The sequence below is a fragment of the Halichoerus grypus genome, chromosome 14 (assembly GCF_964656455.1).
Source record: "Halichoerus grypus chromosome 14, mHalGry1.hap1.1, whole genome shotgun sequence".
NCBI classification, from domain to species: Eukaryota; Metazoa; Chordata; class Mammalia; order Carnivora; family Phocidae; genus Halichoerus; species Halichoerus grypus.
Genome location: NC_135725.1, coordinates 79,507,066 through 79,514,590, shown reverse-complemented (window position 1 = coordinate 79,514,590; position 7,525 = coordinate 79,507,066). Strand labels below are relative to the sequence as shown.

Sequence of the window (7,525 nt, the reverse complement as noted above, 5' to 3'; positions counted from 1 at the left end):
TGTCAAATAAATAAATAAAATCTTTAAAAAAAATAAAAATAAAAAAAAAAAAAAAAAAGGAAAGGGAACAGAGGATGACACGGGTACCATTTTTAAAAATATTTTATTTATTTATTTGACAGAGAGGGAGATAGGGAGAACAGGAACACAAGCAGGGGGAGTGGAAGAGGGAGAAGCAGGCTTCCTGCCAAGCAGGGAGCCCGATGTGGGGCTCCATCCCGGGAACCTGGGATCATGACCTGAACCAAAGGCAGACTCTTAACGACTGAGCCACCCAGGTGCCCATGGGTACCATTTTAACAAGAGAAGAAAAGAGGTCACCAGGCTCCTCCAGCACAAAATTCTGCTCAGTTAGTGCCTTTTTCCACCTTCGGGCTGACCATTCGGATAGGCAGTCGTCCAGCCCATGGATTTTGAGACCTATCTTCCTTATTATTTATACCCTAAAAATTTGCTGTAATGTTTGACCTCTCCACTAGAGCTGGATATTTCCTGTAACGATGCGTGGGTTGCAATGCTCTCTGTCCAGGTGGGAGCCTTTGTTCACAAAGACCACTTACTAAGACTCCACTGTGAACTGGGGAACAAAGGAGCTCTAGGGAGATGACACAAAATGAGTGAGATTCAAGCTTCCCACCGAAAGCCTCAGGGACCCCATCTAGCTTACAGAACCACTCATACCGTTTGGCACTTGGGGTGCTCCATGCCCAGACTCTAATTTGTCTTTCCAGGGCTCTTCTCATTTCTCCCTCTTAGAATATTTTCCAGCAAATGGTCATTCCTTTCCCTGTCCTCCTAGGGTAGGGTATAATTTCCTGCTCCACTTTGGGATTGGCTCTGTGCCTTACAGTGGCCAGTACAAGGTGAGGGCAGAGGCAATGTGATTGAAGGTTCTAAATGTTCATGTGCCAGTGGTTTATTCTCTTGAGCTTCCGTGAACCTCCATGAGAAGAACAGGCCTGCACAGCCACTTCTCCAAGGAGGATATAGGCACCTGTGGATGAGACATGCACTGAACAATGTCTGGAGTATGAGTGGAAAAAAACATAAAAGCTTGTTGCTATAAGCCACTAAGTTTGGGGGCTGGTTATGTAGCTTGTTTGCAGCAATAGGTAATACTTCAACAATGAACTAAATAATTCACTGCTTATCTCCACAGGGCTTCTATGTGGGACTTTTGTCTACAGGGCCCCATCCGTCTGAGCTAGCCTCTCTCTCTAGCCATCATATCTCCATGTCTAAAGCATCATTGCTAAGAAGATGTCTTGGAGACAAGAAAACGTGGGCTTGAGTTCCTGTTTGGCCATTTAGTAGCTTTGGGGAATCATTAAGTTTCCTTGTGCTTCAATTTTCTCCAGTGTAAAATGAGATTAATAATGTTTACCTTTATAGGCTCTTGCAAAGATTCAGTATATCACATATGTAAAGCTTGGCACTTACTATATGCTCAGTAAATATTTTGATTTTTATTACATGTTTTCTTAGATAACATTGCAATAACGCTTTGAGGCAGGGTGTATTATTACCACCATTTTACATGGGAAGAAAGTGAGGCTCAGACAAGTTAATTTACTTGTCTCGCAGTTATTAAGTGGCAAGATGAGGATACACGCCAGGCTGCTGGACCCAGAAACTGTACCTTCTTGGCCGTAGTAGGTGGCGTACATGATCACTGAGATTTCTTTCCATTTCTCTGCTATGTGGTTCCTTAGTCAGAAATATAAGTGCCAGAGGTGTAAATAAGGGAGGTGTGTTCTTCGAGCCCAACATTTTCCAAAGTGTGAGATGCACACTGGCAATGGTCCAAGAGGCAATTTAGATGGGACAGGACCCTGAAGACATCAGACATCCAATCACGTTGTAAGAAAGTCATTTCCCTTCCCATTATCTTTAGTCAAAGAAAAACAAAATCTTAGTTGGGTGCTAACATCTTTAACACTTCTAACACTTGCTAACCTCCCCACTTCCACCCTTTTTTATAACAAAGTAAGAGCATGCTCTAGGTGGAGAGCTTCTGATAAGAAACAGTATCCCGTTAGAATTTCACTAACTGGGCTACGTCTCTGTGAGTGGTATCATTATGGTTGTAATGCTCCTATCGTCTTCTATTTAAACATGTGCTTTTGGCTTTCCCTTTAGTATGTATGGGAGTTTAGGATCCCCCTGGGACATGCATTTCTTTAACTAAAAAGTTTTAATTTAAGAAAAACAAGTTACATAAATAAAGAACATAGTCTCTGAATAGTAAAAATCATGAAGGTGGTGGTTGAAATGACAGTAGTTGAGGAAGGACTCTTTCATGAAGGTTTGGCATTTTACTTTTGTCTATACGTCTGGCAGCCTACCTCTTGCCCCACTCCCACTCCGGACCCAGTATTTCAGTCTCCATGGAAGTCCAGTAACTCAGAAGGATCCCCCGACAGCGAAACTGGTAAAGACAGTGGTAAACATCACACCTGTTTGTTTGAGATAACACAGCCCCCTACAAAATATCCCAAACTGGACAGCAGGAGCCCTGAATCTTTTCTGGTTAGCTGTGTGACTGCAAACAACCTGCTCCAGCAAGCTGAGCCCCAACAGCCTCATTTATAAAAACAGGCATTTTAACTAGATGATCTCCAAGGCCTCCGCCATAGCAAAAGTGTGTGAATATTTTCAATATTATTCTTATTAAAAGAAGCACTTTACCATTGAGAATTTCAAATGTTTTTATAATAAAGCTCCAGAATCAAGGGCAACAATATATTTGCAATAGAAAGTTCATTAGCATATTTTGATAGTTTTTGATCATTTGTGCATGTATTAAAATGAAACATTTGGTAAAAATTAAACATTATATGCAAATGAGTGCAACAAGCCTACTTTTGGAATAATAATTCATTATCTCCCTTATAATATATGTGAGTGGCTTCGTTTTATTTTCCAGTACACCGGAGCCATTAAGTCAGCATGACGGAAGTTGACCAAGAAAGTATAACAGAGGATCCAATCTTTCATTTACATAAATCCCAGAATTACACCTGTCGAAATTGTACGCTATTAATAGGTGACAAGAGTGTCACTCGACGTTCATTTATAATGTTGTCACTGGAACCTAATAAACATTTAGGACATATTTCAAAGATTCAGTATATCACATATGTAAAGCTTGGCACTTACTATGTGCTCAGTAAATATTTTGATTTATCTTGCTTTTTCAAAACAAGAATCACAAATTATGATATTAAGCTGGAAGGAAATAGGAGAATCTTCAGCTTCAGTGCCTTCATGCTATCCATAAAGATATTTTGACCCAACTTGCCCATGGTTGCGGTTACTGGTGGTGCTAACTGGGCCCCAAAGCTCTTGACTTCCTGTTCAGTGTGTTTATGTATTTCTGCATGTGTTGATCTATAAGATATAAATACAGAGACAATAAATATATGTGCAAACATGGCAGCCATTATGTAGATTATTCTCCAAGGTCAGTTCTAGAGAATCATGGAGCTAGTCAAGTTTCTCATCAATATTGTAGTTTTATTTCCTCTTTCCGGACCAGCCTCTCTAACCAAATGACAGTCTTTTCTCCACACTGCCACCATGGACTGCCCAAGCCATTTTGTGGGGACATGAACAGCACCATGGCACTGTTCGCTTGAAATTTTAATTCAGGTAGATTTTGTTTCTTGCAGTAGATTGTACATTCCTTGAGGAGTCAGACTATTCTCGCCCCAGATTTCCGTGTTTTGTGGCATCTGTCCCAGGACCAGAATGGAGAATGACTAAAATGAAAAGAACCTTAAACATAAAATGGCCCAACCCACTTCTTTTACTGAAATTAGTGGTTTGTCTAAGATTGCACAGCATGTTAAAAATGGGGTCCTAATAAAATATACACAGACTCCAGATGTCAGTACTATAAAACAACAAATTGGCACTTGAGATGGATGTGTTGCGCATTTGTGACTTTATGGTCACTAAGTAGTATGCCAAACTTATTTCATAAAATAAACCTTAAGATCAGGTTAATAATTATATATATATATATATATATATATATATATATATATATATTACATATATTTATCTATATATTACTGTGACCATGTATATATTGCTATGTTAACAAATAGGCTAGTAAATCCATGGCCACAGTCCCCAAGCAGCATGAATAAAGAGTCACATAGTCACAGAGACTGAGTCTGTAGATGGTCTGGAGTGTAAACTTCAGGAGTAGTGAAGAACCTCTGGACCTGAGACCATGTGAAGACAGGTAAACAACACCCATCACCTTTCCTAATTTCCCAAGCCCACAGAGGGGAGCACGATGCTTTTCAAAGGTGTGCAATGGAATTGTGACAGGGCACCAACAGGCTTTAAGCTCTGGAATCATAACGACCTGGATCTGACTCCTTGCTCCTCTTTACTAGCTGTATGTCTTTGGATGAATCGATTAGTTTTTATGAGCTTTCTCTATTTTGTAAAATGGATCTAATGATATCTATTTGTTAGGACTGTTATTAACATTAAATTAAGGGTGAAAAGAGTATTTTGGAGAAGTAACTTTCATACAGTAAGTGATCAATAAACAGTAGCTATTAATAACAGTGGTGGCATAAATTATGGAAGCAGATCAAGTGTCCATTGATAGGAGAATGGATAAAGAAGAAGTTTTAAATATATAATGGCATATTATTCAGCCATAAAAAAGAATGGAATCTTGCCATTTGCAACAATGTGGATGGATCTAGAGAGTACAATGCTAGGAGAAATAAGTCAGTCAGAGAAAGACAAATACCATATGATTTCACTCATTCATGGAATTTAAAAAATAAAACAAAGGAACAAAGAAAAAAGAGGGGAAAAAATCAGACTCTTAACTGTAGAAAATAAACTGATGGTTACCAAAGGGGAGGTGGAGGGGGGGGTTGGGTGAAATAGGTGAAGGGGATTAAGAGTAAACTTACCTTGATGAGCATTGAGAAATGTATAGAAGTGTTGAATCACTATATTGTCCATCTAAAACTAATACTGGGATTTTAAAATAATAATAATAAATAAAGTTAAAAAAATAACAGCAGTGGCATTCGTAACTGCAGAATTTAACCAATATACTAGAAAAGCAAAACCCTTATTGAATCTAGTAGCACTAATTATGAGCTGCCTTATACTATAGCCACATTAATAGTCTTATCCTCTCTGGACTATAAGTTCTTCGAGGGGAAACACATCTTAATCACATCACAGATACGAAAACTGAGACTCCGAGAGATCAATGCTCCAGACTCCAACCATCATTCTCAAGAAATCCTAAAATTTGAATAGTATCAATTGATATGGAAAAATTTGGTATATTTTTAAGACAAAAAAAGCAAATATTCCTTTGCTCACCAGATCATTGTGACCAGGTTCCTCCTATTTAGTGTGATATTCTAGGCACCCCCAATGTGAGCCCAATCTACACTTCCAGTCTCCTCTCAATCCATACCTCAACATGAAGAATATACTTCACACCCTCCAGTCTTCTCATCATTTCCTGAAAATGCTCTTTTGATTCATTCTTCCCTGCTATCCTTTTCACCCTCTTTTCTGCCTGGATAAATACAACTTAATATTCAAGAACCAGCTGTGAAGCATTCTCCAAAGATATCAGGAAGATAGGAATGGTCACCATTTACTGAGCCCTTATGCATGCCAGACACCTTGTTCTGTGATTCTGTTATGAAAGTTGTCTTGTTGATTGTTCATCTTGAAAATCTTCATCTACCTGTCATTCTCCCACTTGACATAACATGAGGGCAGATCACTTACCTGAGCAGCCCTAGCACAGATCCTCTTGTAGGTCCTCAATCACTATCTGTTGAATCCGTGAATGGTAAGGTTAGGGTTATAATTAATAAGTGTTTGTTGAATGAAAATACTGCAGAGAAGTTTCAAATATCAGATTTGATATTGGGTGAATGACTCTAAGTTGCCTTCCAGTGGTAAGATTCACGATCTAGCTGCCCCCATGTTCAAATAAATCCCCTCATGCTGGGAATTAAGAATAGAAATAAGTAGAGACACTGTGATCTCATGTATATTTGAGCTCCCAGATCTCCCTATCCAAAACGGCCCAGACGTGGATTCATATGCAGTCGCACATCTGGAGCTATTCCTTCCCCACTGCCTTGGCAGAATCCCTGTGGCTCTGCAGCAGACCGTGCATGAGGGTATCTATAAATAATCACCCAAATGTAATGCCACCCAGCACGCCGGGTTAAATATAGACATTGGATTAGCTCCAGGGAGGAGGGGACAAGTGATTCCCAACTCAAAGAAATTGTTATGAATTCCATTTGCTGCGTGAATATGTACATTGGATGTTTCCTTCCATAAGGACACCAAAATAGCAATTAACTCAAGGCTAATGTTATAGCTGCTACTGTCTCCCCTGCTTAATCTCTCCCCATCTGGACCCCAGCACAGATGCTGATGTGTCTAAATGTGTATGTCAAAAGACAGCTCTCTCCACACCTGTTCTAAGTATACCTGCCCTGCCCCCTGCTCACCGCCTCTGCTTCCCTTTGATGGGAGAAGGTGTTGCATGGGTGACGACACACCATCTTTCCCTTTTATATCTTGGAGCTCCATAGGATGGTGGAAAGGACTGATCTTTGACTTCAGTCAGAACTCGGTTGAGCCTTCCCTTCCCAATTTACTGGCTGTGTGGTCTTGGGGAATTTAGTTAACCTCTCTGGGTCTCATCAATTTCTCTATTTATAAAATGGAGATCATCTTGTTTACCTGATAGTGCATTGGGAAGATTTCGTAAGCCTCTCTATGTAAATTGCCTGGCCCACCAGCAGACTCTGTGTGAAGTAACTCCTCTCTTTCTCACCTCATAATCTCATTTTATAGACCTCTGGAGATGAAATTGTCATTAGTGATTATCTGGGCCACTGCTTGCATTTGCAAGGAAATTGCAGGTTAGAGAGGTATATAATGTGTTTCAGAGGTGTCAGATGGAGTTAAAGATGGGGCTAGGACCAGGATTCATGTGTATGCCTTCAGAGCCAGGGTTTCTCCCCACATCATTCATTCCCTCATTTATTCATTCATCCTTCATGTATGCGTGTTTTCATGTTTGTTGAGCACCTATCAAACAGCAGGTACTGAAAATGTGGAAATACCAACAAATGCAACCCTCACCACCACCAAAGGCGCTCCCAAGTTGGCACAGAAACAAGCTAATAATATTAGCTAATATTTTTGAGCTCTCTTCCTACTCCATTAAGTGCTGGGAATTGTTCTAAAGACTTTACATGCTTGACTCCTTTAATCTCCCCAACCATGTGAGTTATAGATTCCTATGAGAAAAATTCCTATGCTGTTAACCACTAAATTTTACCATCTCTTGAAGCAGAAATAAGACCAGTGATTTTAAATGTATTTTTTTTTTAAGATTTTACTTATTTATTTGAGAGAGAGAGAGAAAGTGAGAGAGAACATGAGAGGGTCAGAGGGAGAAGCAGACTCCCTACTGAACTGGGAGCCTGATGCCAGA

The 7,525-nt window shown here is 39.8% G+C and overlaps 1 long non-coding RNA gene across 1 annotated transcript; it reads right to left on the bottom strand.

The window, feature by feature from the left end:
* Positions 1-432: 432 nt before the first annotated feature.
* On the bottom strand, positions 433-6,061 carry LOC144379984 (uncharacterized). The gene is made up of 4 exons (XR_013443609.1): positions 5,791-6,061; positions 4,947-5,010; positions 3,160-3,390; positions 433-994 (listed from the first exon to the last, which is right to left on the bottom strand). It is a non-coding gene; the product is annotated as an uncharacterized LOC144379984 (long non-coding RNA).
* Positions 6,062-7,525: the final 1,464 nt, after the last annotated feature.